Source organism: Bubalus kerabau, chromosome 2 (assembly GCF_029407905.1).
Source record: "Bubalus kerabau isolate K-KA32 ecotype Philippines breed swamp buffalo chromosome 2, PCC_UOA_SB_1v2, whole genome shotgun sequence".
Lineage (NCBI taxonomy): Eukaryota > Metazoa > Chordata > Mammalia > Artiodactyla > Bovidae > Bubalus > Bubalus kerabau.
Window position 1 is genome coordinate 141,717,220 of NC_073625.1, and position 16,369 is coordinate 141,733,588.

A 16,369-nucleotide genomic window follows, 5' to 3' on the forward strand; every position below is an offset into this window, starting at 1 on the left:
GTCGCTTCAGGCATGTTCAACTCTTTGTAACCCTATGGACTACAGCCTACCAGGTTCCTCTGTCCATGGGATTCTCCAGGCAAAAATATTGGAGTAGGTTGCCATGCCCTTCTCCAGGGGATCTTCCCAATTCAGCAACTGAATCCGCATCTCTTATGTCTCCTGCACTGGCAGGGGAGTTCTTTACCACTAGCAACACCTGGGCAGTCCAAATTAAAGATATCTGTTGCTAATTAAAGCCTAAATTAAGACACAAGCCTTAAAAATTATTATCCATTTCTTCTCCCTGCTCCCATAAGTCTCTTAAAAAAAAAAAGACAGCGGGTAGACTAAGTTGGAAATGCCTGTGGGAATTAAGGTAAAGCTCTATAGTTGACCATATTGGTCTAAAATTCAGGGATATAGCTAGGGGGTTGGGAATTATCAGTCTTCATTTGTGGCATAACAAAAGAACATCCATATCCAGTATTTTTATGTGCTAAGTATAAATAATGAGACATATTCACTAAACAGCTAAATAATTTTAAAAGGGCAGCATTTTAAAAATTGAACTTCCTTTCTAGGAGGCTCAAAGCTGATTTCATAATTTCCTTGAATATGAGCATACACATGGGCAATTTCAGTATCTTTTATCCAAAATTACATATCAATAAATCTCCACTTCCAGGTGAAAGTGGTAAAAGTGTACAAAGGGTCAGATAGGCGAGGATCCAAGCAATTTAAAACTTAAGACAACAAAGTGCCCAAATTCAAAAATTAAAACATACTCCCTTTTTTAGAGTGCTTAACACTGTTTCCTCTACACCTTAAGGTATAAAATAGAGGTTTTAAAATTAAGTGCTCTTAAAAGTTAGTTCAATCACACATACTCCTATATATAAAACAGATAACCAACAAGAACCTACTGTAGAGCACAGGGAATCATAGTCAACATTCGGTAGTAATCTATAATGGAAAAGAATCTGAAAAAGGATATATATACACATATGTATAACTGACTCACTGTGTTATATACCTGAAAGTAACACAGCATTTTAAATCAACTATATTTCAATTTAAGAAAATTGTTTTAATTTTAAAGTTAGTTAGATCCTGTAGTACTCTGTGTCATGAAGACCACCACCATCAAGCTCTGAAAGCCTGGTTACAAGGCAAAGGCTTGCTAGCCCCGAGCTGCACCGAGAGGAGGGCATGTAGGCAGGCCAGCATCAGGGAGCCCCTCTCTGGGGTGGCAATGGGTCATGGACATTTTACCATTTATAGCCTCCCTCCTGGACAGAAGTTTTGAGAAACAAGAGAAGGTTGTTCTCATAGTCCTCCCCATTCTGTGGACACACAATCCCCAGAGAAGCACATGGCTCCTTCTGGACCATGAGCAGCACTCTTGTGAAGGAGTAGTAAGCAGCAGTGTTTAGGTAATATCGCTGTGGGCACTGCATCTTCATTACTCTTCATCCACACCGCCCCACACACAAACACAGCGAGAGAAAGCAAGTCAGGTCCCACTTCAAAGCCTTGTCCTTAACGCACCTTTGGTGAACTCACTTTCTAAAGATGGAGCAGGGAGCGCAATAATTTCTAACAAAGGAAGCATTTAGGGCTGCCAGCTCCCCAGGTTTAGCCTGGGCCGTCTGGGAAAGCAGAGGGCCTCTCTGAATCCTGAGGTCACCTTTTATGCACCACGGGAGCTGCTCTTGGCGTTTGCAGAGACGAGACACGTTCTAGTCAGTTCTGGGCTCATCCCACCCCTGTGGCTGCCTTCAGTGCAACCCAAACACCACAAACTATTAGCCTTAAAAGGACAGAAAGGGTTAGTATTAGGAATGCGAGGCCTTGCTTTTCCAGGTGCAGCTTATAAGTACAGGATCTTACACTATATAAATTAACTTAAATGAAAGGCACCGGGGACAGAGAATGCAAAATGAACAAAACGGTGTTGCCACTGAGTGAAAAGGACTCTCTCTCACAGCATTTTTCACATGTCTGAGTCAGGTAAAACTTCACTACCATTTCTTAATCAGCTGCTCTAGATCATTCCCATTCACTATATTGAGTTTCTCATATATTACTTTCTATGAAGTATACTTTTATTCTCTGGTTTCTCTCATTCCAAGGTTCAGTTGCTATTACAGAAAACAATCTAGGAAAATCTCCCTCTTGGGAGATGTCCAGAGTATTATTATTGTTTCAAAAGTAAATTTTAGGTTTCTGGACCATCGACAGGTTGAACACATGGAAGGCATTCAACTAGTACTTAGCCTTAGCATTCAGCTACCTGGGAACACAAACAGACCCTGTTCCAAGTCTGGAGATACAAAGAAGACATTTAATGTGAACTATTAAAGCAGCAGTGATATAGTTGAAAAAAAGTTCTGCAGTCCAGGTGATCTTTTCTACCTTTTTGAGCATATCCTTTAATCTTAGTTCACTGACATACATTTGCAGCCACCAGGTATGATTGGGCTTCTGCAGTAGATAGTGAAAACAGAAAAATAGAAATCTTTTCTATCTTTCATAATTTTATATACATGCAAGTCTCTGACATGTGGTATGTGCTCAACTATTGCTGGTCACTATTTTACATCTGGCTTGCAGTCCAAATGTTTGGATTGAGTGCACAAATGACAAGCGTCCTCGTTTCTATATTAAACCACTAAGGGTGGTTATCATTTTATCCCAAAGAACATGACATTAAACCCTTCTGAGGAACCCTTCAATTCTGCCCTGGGTCCTAACTAGAGTCCTCTGCTATCCCTTCTAAGTACTCCTCCCACCTCACCTCTTTGCAGGTAACAGGTAAAAAACTTGAAAAGGATAGATTACCAATAGGGCCAAGTTCCCCAATCTGAGTTTCCCAAAGTTGTTGGATCACAGAATTCACCTGAAACACCTAATGAAGATTTCGGATCCCACCCCAGACTGAATGAATGAGGGCACACGTGCGCCTTCCGCCCCATACATTAGCCCTAGGATGCTCCGAGAGATTCTTCTCTTCTCAAGTATGCTTACCTCGCCCTGCTAGTGGCTGAGGTCAGTCACCTCAGGTTTCCATCATACACTCTCTTACCTTTTCTCCATGGCTTGCTGCTGCTAAGTCGCCTCAGTCGTGTCTGACTCTGTGTGACCCCATAGACGGCAGCTTACCAGGCTCCCCTGTCCCTGGGATTCTCCAGGCAAGAACACTGGAGTGGGTTGCCATTTCCTACTCCAATGCATGAAAGTGGAAAGTGAAAGTGAAGGCGCTCAGTCGTGTCCAACTCCGTGCGACCCCATAGACGGCAGCCCACCAGGCTCCCCCGTCCATGGGATTTTCCAGGCAAGAGTACTGGAGTGAGCTCCATGGCTTAGTGTAGCACTAAATACTCTGGCCTCCAGTCTAGCAGAATCAACTCTCTCTGCTGGACCCCCAACCACTTAGCAAGACACATGTTGGGTTTTTTTTCCTGCCCCCTCAGTGTCTCCGTTCTAGAGTTTCCCTATAAGAAGATCATTTTAAACTGTCACCTTTTTCCAAAAATAATGTTCTTAATTTATAATTCCCAAACTGACTCCAATAGACAAGCAAAACATACATAATCAAGGGTGGCATTTTTAGGGAATAGAAATACAAGCTATTCGTTCTATTCGTATTTTCAAAATCAATCAGTGATATGATACAAATATGGGGGGGGGAAATAATCCATGTACTCTCTGGAGAACTTTGTTTCTTTAAAATAGCAATGGATGAAAGGCTAGGTTTGCACTGAAAGTGACTCATGCTTTTAATATTTTATTAGATCCCTACCATGAGAAAAAAAATTTTCAGGAAAACTGTGGAAACACAATGCCGATAATATCGCCCATGCTTCAAAAAGATCGACTTCAGCAGAGAAATAATGACTTGAGTGTCTGAGAAGAGGTACTAAGTTTAAATGGCATATTTAGCCTAGGAATTTATCCAACCATCCATCCAATGAGCACTTACTATGCACTCTCCAAAGACATTAAGGTAAATAAGTAATCATTCCTACACTCAAGTAAGGAGACAATCAGACAACACTGAAAAGGACAAGTGTTCTGAAAAGTATAGAAATAGTGCCAGAAGAAATTAAAGAAAATGATAAATTACCTAAAATCATGGCTCTGGAGCAAAGTCTTTCCATCTGGATTTTTATCTGATATTTTCAGTATTCATAACATGCACTTTATGCCGGATGTTTAAGCTTTATATCCAATCACTTAACAAAAATCCTGCACCATCATTTTATAAGTGATCTACCTAAACTCAACATCTGTATCTCAGAAGCAAAACAAAAAACCAACACTCAGAGAACAGTCACCATTATGAATAATTAATAGGTGCTAGACATAAGTTCAGATGAATAAAATACTACATACTTGCTCTCACTCTATCCCCTCTCAGTAAGTTTTCGTCTAACAAACTGAAGAATGTGTTTCCTTAAATGCTTTTCCAACACTAGTACTGAGATGACTTAGACCCTTTCCCTAAGTGGAAATCAAAGTTTTCCTAGAGTATGGAAGATGACACAATTGAAATTACAAAAAATGTTTAAAGGTTAGAAAATATGACAGGTCTAATTGTACATCCTACTCCCTGGACGACTCACAGTGAAATTCACGATAGACCACCTTTGTGTGCCTACACAGTCTGTGGATATTAATAAACTACCTGGCTCATCTAAATGTTAAAATATCTTCTTTTCTCTCTCTCCAGGGATCTCCTACTTTTAAATAGTCTCCTCTTAAATTCAAGTCAGTTAATAAAATAAGGAAACACTGACCTCCAAAAATGGCCTAGGGGAAATCACCCTTTACGCTGCACTAGGCAACGGGAAGGAGGAGCAACATCTACATACGCGGCATGGAGTCCACCGAGGAGGAGCAAGCAGAGGCAAGCTGAAATCATGTGGAAGAAATCTCCAATTTTGTTTTCAGTTTTTTATTGTGATAAAACATACATACCATTTGCCATTTTAACCATTTTTAATCACATGGTTCAGGGTACATGAAGGTTCAGGTACATGAAATACATTAACAATATTGAGCAACCATCACCACTATTCATTTCCAGAACTTTTCATTATCCCAAACAGAAGCTCAGGACGGATCAAAGTATAATACCTATTCCTCTTCCCCTTGCTTCTGGTAATGTCTATTCTCCTTTTCTTCTCTATGAATTTGCCTGTTTCAGGGACCTCACATAAGTAGGAACATGCAATATTTGCCCTTTTGTGTCTGGCTTATTTCACTCAGCATAATGTTTCCAAGGCTCAACTCTGTTGTAGCATGTATCGGAATTTCATTCCTGTTTATGGTTGAATACTATTCCACTGTGTGTATAGACCACATTATGTTTATTCATTCATCTGTGAATGGACATCTGGCCTTTTTTCACCTTTTAGATATTCTAAATAATACCAGTATAAACACTAGTATACAGGTATCTGTTTGAGTCCCTGCTTTCAGTTATTTGGGGTACATACTTAGGAATGGAATTGCTAGGTGATTCTATATTTAACTTTTTGAGAAACCACAAAACTATTTTCCACAGCAGCTGTACCTTTGTACATTCCCAACAGCAATATATTAGTGTTCCAATTCAACATATTCAAGTATTCTCTGATTCATTAATTCAGATTAACATTTACCTTTATTACCCTAAATTGGATTTTTTTTTTCCTGGTACAAGAAAAACAGAAAAATGAGGAACAGTAATATCTAATGACTTTTAACATTTTTCTCTTAAGTGACTTAAATAATAGAAAATATAAAATGTGTTAATTTTTTTTCAATATAAGATAAAAAGGAGCATAATACCCTAAAAGCATATTGAGGATCCTACATTTACAACCTGTACCATAAAAACTGGTCAGTCTGAACTCTAAAAAGTCAAGTATTTGAAAACCTCATGTCTGAATAAGTCGATATAAATATTTTTAAATATTTTTTAAAGAAATTTACTTTTCTTGGGGCAGTTCACAAAATACCTGGAACTAAGCTGTCCAGGAAGGCCTTGCTTTAGTAAAAGTAGAAGGGAAAGATTTATAATAAACTTACCTAAATACCACTGGCAGGCTTTCCCCAACTTTGCCCAATCCCATATGGAGGAAGAGATGGGCAGTTAAAAGCAATAATGATGTTTTTAAGCCTTTAACACCTGCTCTCACCAATCTGCCATCAAGTGCTTACAGGAGGAGATAACAAGTAGCAAAACAAATATCAATAGAAAACATTCAAAGCAAATCAACAGGCATATCTGGGACTCTATTGGTGGGAGTGGGATGAGATATGGGGAGGTGGACATTTGCTTACTGTTATGACTTATTTTGTATACAAAAATATACTTCTAACTATTCCTAGTTCATGTGACAGTACTGAATAAATTGCTGTTTATTTCATGGCAGTCCCACACCTCTATGAAAAAGCCCAGTAGTAGAACTATTTTCAACCCATACTGCAGTTTTACATTGTTTTCAAGTAAATTGATTTTTCCAAGGTGCTTAAAGTGGTTTGTTCTCCCAATTAAGTAAATATTCCTCTTATGATCTATTTAAACTTGTTACAGTAAAACCTTTTCAAATAGAGTAGTAAGCCAAACTTTATCTTAGACTTGCCTGGATAATTGCAAATTCCTAATCAGTTACATCCAGAACAATGAAGTTATTTTTAACACAGACCCTCTCCCACCAGCTGTGGAGAAACTGACTGAGCCCCTTAAGAATAAATTAAATCGTGTTATTTCCTGGGATTTTAGAATCTTCCATTATTTCTCAAACATACTACATTTGCTCATGTATGAAGACAATTTTCCAGATAGTTATTTTAACAGAAAGCTCTTCATAATTGAACACTATGAGTCTGTATTATATCAACTTAATTTAAACAAATTTTTCTGATTGGTTGCCTTTATAAAAAAAAAGTTCATCTTCCAAAAAGTTAAAACAAGGTTTGTATCAAAAGCCTTTAATTCTTATATAAATTTAGTTTTAAACATAGCCTATAGGTGCTCCAATTGTTAACATTTTTCAGATTTCAGATAGGAGCAAAGGACTAAATTGTCACATCCTGCCCTAGGAGTCTGGTGGCAAACACAGCTCCCTCTACAACATCTCAAAAATATGAGCAAAAGACCCCTGAAGTAAACAGAAAAATGTCTTGAATTTGCAAAAAAAGTCAGAACAGCATACAATATTTCATTAAGCACCTAGTTTAGAACTCAATAACTGCCTCCTGAGTAATAAACAAGTACATGAAATAAAATTACATAATTATATTTTAAACTCAAATATAATCATTTAATACAAGACACATTTTAAACAGAAACTTACTAGAATGGCAAATTATGCTAGCTTTGGCTCAACACCATTAAAATCTTCTCCCTCCAACTATATGAAAACTGACAAGTAGTAGTAATATTACACAAACAAAAGATGATAGGAGCCAGTGACTGAACCGACGGTGAGTTCTGGCAAGGACCTTTCATTAACCAATGAAATTATAATCCAGGTGTTTTTATATCTCAACTAGGGACCAATAAAAGAGATTCAAGGATTGATACATTTTTAAATTAAGAAACTTCCCCACCTGTAATAGATGATCACTATAGTCTTATCTTACTGGATTTATTCTTGGTGGTTTAAAAACCTCCCAACTTCCCCTCTCTGCTCTATGGGTTCCAACCCCTACCCCTACAAACCTCTGGTCTCCAGAGACAGATCCTTGACTCTAAACCCACACCATAAACAATCCCCCTCTGGGTAAGCTTGTGACTAGGGACCTGCTTCTCATTGGCTATACCTTGCAAACAGTTCAAGTACGTGCGTGCTCAGTCCAACTCTTCGCAACCCCATGAACTGTAGCCCTCCAGGCTCCTCTGTCCATGGGATTTCCCAGGCAAGAATATTAAAGCAGGTTACCATTTCCTTCTCCAGGGGATCTTTGCAACCCAGGGATCAAACCCTCATCTCCAGCATTAGCAGGCAGATTCTTTGCCACTGAGCCACCAAGGAAGCTCAAGTACCAACCATCAAGTCATCCTCCCAAGTGAGCCTGTACTTTGCTTCAACAGAAACCTGCCTCTGCCTAGCCACAGTGACTGAAGCATTCTCTACCTTTTAAAAAATACATTAATACTATATATACAGTATTGTGTATTTTAAGGCAAAAAAAAATGTGCTTACAAATATTTTCCTATATTCAAAGGCATTCAGTGTCAACTAAAGAATAAAGCTTTTCCTCAACTACCTAGGGGCTTCCCTGGTGGCTCAGGTGGTAAAGAATCTGCCTGCAATGTGGGAGACCTGGGTTCAATCCCTGGGTGGGGAAGATCCTCTGGAGACGGCAAAGGCTACCCACTCCAGGATTCTGGCCTGAAGAATTCCATGGACTGTATAGTCCATGGGGTCACAAAGAGTCAGACACAACTGAGTGACTTTGACTTTCAACTACCCAAGTGCATTCCCAGCAGCTGCACAAGGATGAGAATTAAGGTTTACTTGAAAATAACAGGCTCACAGTTGAGCTATTTCAAATCCTAAAAAATGATGCTGTGAAAGTGCTGCACTCAATATGCCAGAAAATTTGGAAAACTCAGCAGTGGCCACAGGACTGGAAAAGGTCAGTTTTCATTCCAATCCCAAAGAATGTTCAAAGTACCACATAATTGCACTCATCTCACACACTAACAAAGTAATGCTCAAAATTCTCCAAGCCAGGCTTCAATAGTATGTGAACCGTGAACTTTCAGATGTTCAAGTTGGATTTAGAAAAGTCAGAGAAACCAGAGATCAAATTGCCAACATCCGCTGGACCATAGAAAAAGCAAGAGAGTTCCAGAAAAAAATCTACTTCTGCTTTATTCACTATGCCAAAGCCTTTGTGTGGATCACAATAAACTGTGGAAAATTCTTTAAAACATAGGAATATCAGACCACCTAACCTGCTTCCTGAGAAATCTGTATGCAGGTCAAGAAGAAACAGTTAGAATTGGATATGAACAACAGACTGGTTCCAAATTGGGAAAGGAGTACGTGAAGGCTGTATATTGTCACCCTACATATTTAGCTTATATGCAGAGTACATCATGGAGAAACGCTGGGCTGGATGAAGCACAAGCTGGAATCAAGACTGCCGGGAGAAACATTAATAACCTTAGATATGCAGGTGACACCACCCTTATGGCAGAAAGTGAAGAGGAACTAAAGAGCCTCTTGATGAAAGTGAAAGAGGAGAGTGAAAAAGCTGGCTTAAAGCTCAACATTCAGAAAACAAAGATCATGGCATCCAGTCCCATCACTTCATGGCAAACAGATGGAAAAACAATGGAAACAGTAGAAAACTTTCTTTGGGCTCCAAAATCACTGCAGATAGTGACTGCAGCCATGAAATTAAAAGACGCTTGCTCCTTGGAAGAAAAGCTATAACCAACCTAGACAGCATATTAAAAAGCAGAGACACTGCTTTGCCAACAAAGGTCCATCTAGTCAAACCTATGGTTTTTCCAGGAGTCACGTATGGATGTGAGAGTTGGACTATAAAGAAAGCTGAGTGCTGAAGAATTGATGCTTTTGAACTGGGGTGTTGGAGAAGACTCTTGAGAGTCCCTTGGACTGCAAGGAGATCCAACCAGTCCATCGTAAAGGAAATCATTCCTGAATACTCATTGGAAGGACTGATGCTGAAGCTGAAACTCCAATACTTTGGCCACCTGATGCAAAGAACTGACTCACTGGAAAAGACCCTGATGCTGGGAAAGACTGAAGGCGGGAGGAGAAGGGGATGACAGAGGATGAGATAGTTGGATGGCATCACCAACTCGGTGGACATGAGTTTGAGTAAGCTCCAGGAGTTAGTGATGGACAAGGAAGCCTGGCGTGCTGCAGTCCATGGGGTCTCAAAGAGTCAGACACAACTGAGTGACTGAACTGAACTGAATGTCTTACCACTCTCATTGAATGTATTAACTTCGTTAAAGTGAAGAAGAGGCATTGTGATTTCCAAAGTGAAAACACAGTAGGTTGCAAATATTTCCCTATACAGAAAATGATTTCTTCCCCCATTCTCAGCTATAACTGGGCTTCCCTGGTGGCTCAAATGGTAAAGAATTTGCCTGCAATGCAAGAGACCCAGGTTCGATCCCTGAGTCGGGAAGATCCCCTGGAGAAGGGAATGACAACCCACTCCAGTATTCTCCATCCTATTCCCCAAGCTTCACCCCACCCAGAACCTGTTCTGGGGCTTCTCAGGTGGCGCTAGTGGTAACGAATCTGCCTGCATTGCAGGATTCCATCCCTGTGTAGAGAAGGTCCCCTGGAGGAGGAAATGGCAACCCACTCCAGTATTCTTGTCTGGAGAATCCCATGGACAAAGGAGCCTGGCAGGCGACAGTCCATGGGGTCACAAAGAGTCAGAAGAGACTGAGCATACACTCAACATGCAGCTATAATTACTGAAAGCTCAAATAATAGGCTTACTAAGATACCATACGGAGAAGGCAATGACACTCCACTCCAGTACTCTTGCCTGGAAAATCCCATGGACGGAGGAGCCTGGTAGGCTGCAGTCCATGGGGTCGCTAAGAGTCGGACATGACTGAGCGACTTCCCTTTCACTTTTCACTTTCGTGCATTGGAGAAGGAACTGGCAACCCACTCCAGCGTTCTTGTCTGGAGAATCCCAGGGACGGGGGAGCCTGGTGGGCTGCCGTCTCTGGGGTCACACAGAGTCAGACATGACTGAAGCGACTTAGCAGCAGCAGCAGCAAGATACCATACAGGGACTGAACCCCATGCCTCTATCATTCAATTTTGGAAATTCCTCTAGGAGACTGTCGTTTTTCCCCTCCACCTCAAGAATGATTCTGAATCAAGCTGATGTCTTGTCCACTTCAGCAGTGCCAACCAGCTATGGACCACATGTAAGGAAATACAACTTTTGAGAGGTCACAAATCAACTACGGCATTAGGAATATGAAGAAAATAAAATTTCAATCTTTAGATTGAAATTTTATTCATTCATCACAAATAAAAAAAATGAATCATTTTTCAAAGTGTCCAAACACGATTTGGAGGTCTCTGAAAACATGCAAACTAATTCCCTAAGGACAACTCAGTTTTTAAACTTTGCAATGTAATAAACTATGGAGTTTGTGCAAGGCTTTGCTAAATACTGTTCAATACACTGACTCATATTAACCCCTTGTGACAACCACTTGAAAAATGGTACAGGTAAGATGTTTTCTCCTTATACTAAAATGAAGAAACAGACTAACAGAGTTTCAGAAATCTATCAAGGACACACAGCTAAGAAGTAAATTAAGTCCCTGACAGATTATTCTGATTTCAAACTGATACTCAGATGTGGCCCTCACTAGGGGATATAAGATTTGGGAGGCCCATGAGATCTCTAACCTTTGCCTATCATTTCAATATCTTTTAAATTATGTCTCATTTGTATTAAGCACCTTGATGTCCAAAATATGGAACTATGCATCCTGAGTTAAATCATGTTTCCAGTATTTGTCACGCTCACAAGAACACTATAATCCTATTTATAACATGATTCTTATGTTGGTTCTTTGACAATAACTATGATCCCAATAGTCAGGAAAGGGTATAGAAAGGTTTTACAGCTATCTGAATGGTCTAATTAACTGATGCCTCACCTTTAGTTGAATTTACAATTTTCAGAGATGGAGGCCACACAATTCACACAACAGTAAAATAATACAGAACAATTTAAAGCTGACTTACTAGTGTCTTTCAGAATCACATTAATACTCTAGGGTCAGGATTATGAACTGCAATTATCCCTGAGCAGTACAATAACTATGAAAGATAGAGCAGCTTCAGATATATTTAAAACGAATCCAGAAGTTACTGTTTTTAAAATTCTAATAAAAGATTATTTTGTCATCTGTCTTTTCCTGAAAGCAGTAGGCAAAAAAAAAAAAAAAGGAAAGAAAAAGGTATTGGGTTATTGGATATTTATGGATGAAATCAGATAAATGAATGCTTATTTTAACATGAGTTGGAATTTTCACTTTCATATATTAATAAACTAAGAAAGTTGTTGAAATTCCTTCTACCAAATAAATTCTAAAATGCAAAAGATTTAAATTAAATCCACTTATCAGAAAACTATTTGACCATATGCCACCAAGAGAATCTTCCTTTGGTAGTAAAGCAATGATTTTAATTCAGGTTAATCGTGCAGCTAGATGAGGAAAGTGAATGCTGATTTGGTTATATTATTTACCTGAATGAACACATTTGAAAAATATCACCCAATGAACAGGTAAATGGATACTGGGAGTAGTTTTTTTCAACTTATTAGTGATTTTTTCATACCATTCCCTACTTATACTCCTTTATTATACTGAAAATAACCAACAATTCCTATAAGCAGTTATTTCAATCAAACAGAAAATGTCATTTAAAGTTTTTGTCTATCAGTTTTTACTATGACAGGCAAGTATTTTTACAACAATTATTTGCTTGTTTTTGAGCTACAGGTAATCTGGTATTTGAATTCCACTTAACAACTAAATCTAAGCATCTTCTGGTGGTATGGAAGAAAGAAAACTGAACTAGGCAATCTTAAAAAGGAATGGGATCCAGTTAAATAGATTTGAGAGAAAGTTCTACTTTACAGTCCCCAAAATCAGGGTACCTAACCACTAGCCACAAGTAGCAGTTTAAAATAATTAAAAGTAAATACAATTTAAAATGTAGTTCTTCTACGAACAGGCCACATTTTAAATGGTACAACAGTTACATGTGCCTGGTGATTGCCATACTGGACAGCAGAGATATAAAACCAATTCCATCACCAAAGAAAATTCTATGTGATCTTGTGCAAGTTATTAAATTTCTATGAACCTCAATGCCTTGTCTATAAAATGTCCTTAACATCACCTAAATTGAAAGACTATTAGAATTTTAATGAGATAATGTTAAAAAACAACAACAACAACAACCCACCACTCTATGCAGTACTTAGTACACATTAGATATCCAAAAGAGTAACTATTAATCTAGTATTGCGTTTTAATCTAAGATCACAAACACGGAACAAGTCATTCCCCCTCACTGGGCCTCATTTTCCTAAAACTGAAAAGTTAGGAGGTTCTTCAGGTTTTCAGTTCTAAGGACACTATCAAATGTTGCCACTTGAAATGAAATGTTAGGCAAAACTCCTACTGAGTAAACTACTACCTAGGCTCCTACAGCCAGCTTCCTAACTGATCCCAACCATTCCTCCAGAAACCCCAGAAGACTGACTCTCCAATATAGCCCATGGTCTGACGTGAGCTATTTATAAAGTCTGTCTTAAAAGGTTACTGGAATATCTTTCTGAAATTGTACATACTGTAATTAGAAGCTACAACCTCCTATTCCATGATGATATCTTACAGTTTTAAGATCTCTTTTAAAATGAACACTATCTTTATGTAGAGTTCTTTTCTCTTAGGAGCATATAAACCAAAACACTTTAAAAGCGCCTAGGAGTTTAAGTACCATTTTTTAGTGACTTTTTCTTTCTACCAAGTATGCCTCATTCTTGGCCAGCTTGTGCGTGACCCTCTCGTGTCTAAACAAAGTGAGAATTTCCATATGGTGGAGGGAGGCAAGTGACCTTACAGGTGAGGTCCCTTTGCAGGACCAGAAAGCAAGCCCAAAGACTTTACCGTCATTAACAGCCGCTCCCCGAGAGCCAGGAAATTTACAAAACGCCGGTTCCACAGAGGCCGCTTCCAACCAGGGGAAACCACTGGCCCCCATACAAGCACAAAACCAGGGCTACAGGCTGCTCTTGGCGTGGCTGCATGGGCTCTTCCCCCGGGCGTAGTCCCGGCCCCGTGTCACAGCTCTAACTTGAGAGTAAAGAGCAGCTCAGGCAGTAGAACAGAGCATTTTTGCCAGAGGCCAGAAGCCTCAAAAAAAAAAAAAGTGTTATTCCAGAGCAGATTCCTTTTCTTCCGGGTCTGTCTGCTCCCTCTGACTCTTTGCCCACAACCACCGTGCCTCCCCTTTCCCAATGCCCCACCTCTCTCCACATTAAAAAAAAAAAAAAAGAAGAAGAAAAAAAAAGGTGGCGTATTCCCTCTTCCTTAGCTTTCCCTACGAGAGCCTGGAAACTGGAGGAAATTCAAATCAAATTAACTGCACATCAAAAAATAAACAGACAAGCAATCAAGGGGGATGCCCACCCAACAAAAGACCTCGCCCGTTCCAAAATATGATTAAGCCTGGGTGGAAGAGGGGGAGGGAGACTAGAAACCAACAAGGATGGAGAGATCAACGTATGAATCTGCGGCCCCGGCGTCGGCCCACTGCGGCCAAATTCCAAATCTTGTTTCAAGAACGTGCTGGACTGATGAGAAAAAAATTAAAAGTTTTAACTTTTAAGGCAGTCCGCAAACGGTACTGTCTAGATAAAATGCCATCGCTTCCCTTAGTCAAAGATAGAAGGGTGGGAGTTGAGATTCGAAAAGCTCCAACTCCAACCGCGCACTCCTGGAAGCCTCCCCGCCAACGGCGCCTCCGGGCGGCCCTGCCCCGTCTCCGGGGACATCAGGCCCGGGTGCTCGGGCTCTTACGGGGCGCGGGGACCGGACCTTTGGGAAAGTTCGCGGGCACAGCCCGAGGCCCCACTTTCCGCCGGGAGTGACAAGCCCTTCCCACGCCGGCCGGCCTCCGCCCAGCCGCGGGCACCAGACGGTCCGCGCGGCCCCTCCCGGCCGCCTCGGGGCGCGGATTCCGCCCGCCCGTCCCACCCCGGCCCGGGAGCCCCTCGGGGTGACCGACTGACCGGAGCTACGCTGGCCCACACACCGGGTCGCCCGCTCCTTCCCGCCGCGCCCCACTCCCCCGCCCGAGCTTCCAGCCGCCAGGCTCGCCGAGTCCGGCCGCTGCCGCCGGTTACCGCCCCCAGCCCGGGGGGAGTCCGGGGGGCAGGACGGGGAGGGAGGACGTGGCGCGCACTGAGGTGGCCAGCGGCGAGGCGGGGAGTGTCCCTGAGAGGCCTGGCCTGGGCGGGGGGCCGGCTCGGGCTCGGGACCCTCCCCGCGAGCATCCCCGGGTCGGAGGTCCCGGCCCGCCCCCGACTGGCGCGGAGAGGCGGCCCGACTTCAGCCCCACTTCGCACACCCGCCCTCCTCCCTCCACCATATGGAAATCTACAGCCTCAGAAAGTGACACGTCGAAGATTCCTCGGCCTCTCCGCCCGCCCTCCCCCTCCTGGGCAGCGTTCCTGCCGCGGAGATTCCGGGAGGGGGAGCGGATTCCTCGGACAAAATCTGCTGGGAAGGCTAGGGAGGGCGAGGGGGGAGGGAGAGCCCGGGAACCACTGCCCAGATTTTTTTTCCCCCCCCATCAAGAAAGAATCTACCCGTTTCTTTCCCTCCTCCAAACCTTGGCCAGCTGTGTGGATGAGCAGGGGCCCGGAGACCAGTAAGACGCGGCCCCAAAGCGCAGGCCGGCACCCCCCGCACCGGGCCCCCTGTTCCCGGGGTGCCCAGATCAGCGCAGGGCGCTCCAGCACTCTGGCGGCAAGTTTTCCTCGGGAAGCCCGGCGCTCCCGAAGCGCTCCGGGACAGGCACGCACTTTGGCAGACTCTGCGTCCGGACGGGGCTTTCCAGCGCGCCGAGAGCGGCGGCAGAGACTTGGGATCCCGGTCCCCTCCAGACTCCCGCTCCTGCATCCCTTACCTTCCCTGGGGCTGAAACGCGGGGCTCCGGGCGCGCCACACACCGGGTCTCCCACGCCTCCCCAGCCGACAGCCCCGAGAATCCCTGCCGCCCCTTCGCTGCTCCCGCCGCCGCCGCCGTCCCCACCGCCGATCTCCACCTCCTCCGGCCGCCGCCGCCGCTCAAATAACTACCAGGAGGGTTAGATGGGGGATTCCGCCATGTCAATGATGTCGGGACCACATGGGGATTTGGGGCCCGCCCACTGCCGTAATCTGCAGAGTATAACCGCCTCCACAAGCCCCGATTCGCAGGAACTGTGGGATCCTCCGTTCCGCTCTAGTCCTGCATAACTATCCAGAATCTCCTTTTAGTTCAGCCAGACTTTAAAGAAGTCTGAGGCTTAAGGGAACTAGCAACTCCTGAAAGGCGAGGAGTTCATGTTCTGCCAAGATCGCCAACACCGGTATAAATGCGGGGTTTGCTATGTAATTATCAGAGTTAAGAATAAGACATTTTTTCATTTGCACATATATGGACTGTGAAGAAAGCTGAGCGCCGAAGAATTGATGCTTTTGAACTGTGGTGTTGGAGAGGACTCTTGAGAGTCCCTTGGACTGCAAGGAGATCCAGCCAGTCCATTCTAAAGAAGATCAGTCCTGGATGTTCTTTGGAGGAAT

The 16,369-nt window shown here is 42.5% G+C and overlaps 1 protein-coding gene and 1 long non-coding RNA gene across 18 annotated transcripts in view; one reads left to right on the forward strand and one right to left on the reverse strand.

Annotated features, from left to right (window-relative positions):
* The window catches only part of FNDC3B (fibronectin type III domain containing 3B), a 353,923-nt gene extending 338,062 nt beyond the window's left edge, over positions 1-15,861 (reverse strand). For 3 of the 17 annotated variants that reach the window (XM_055569046.1, XM_055569048.1, XM_055569045.1), the window contains exon 1: positions 1,531-1,849. The gene's annotated coding sequence lies outside the window, so the exon portion shown is untranslated. The other 14 variants (XM_055569054.1, XM_055569058.1, XM_055569052.1 and 11 more) reach the window with 14 other exon arrangements.
* Positions 1,876-4,852, forward strand: LOC129643887 (uncharacterized). The gene is made up of 3 exons (XR_008710581.1): positions 1,876-1,992; positions 3,777-3,898; positions 4,715-4,852. It is a non-coding gene; the product is annotated as an uncharacterized LOC129643887 (long non-coding RNA).
* Positions 15,862-16,369: the final 508 nt, after the last annotated feature.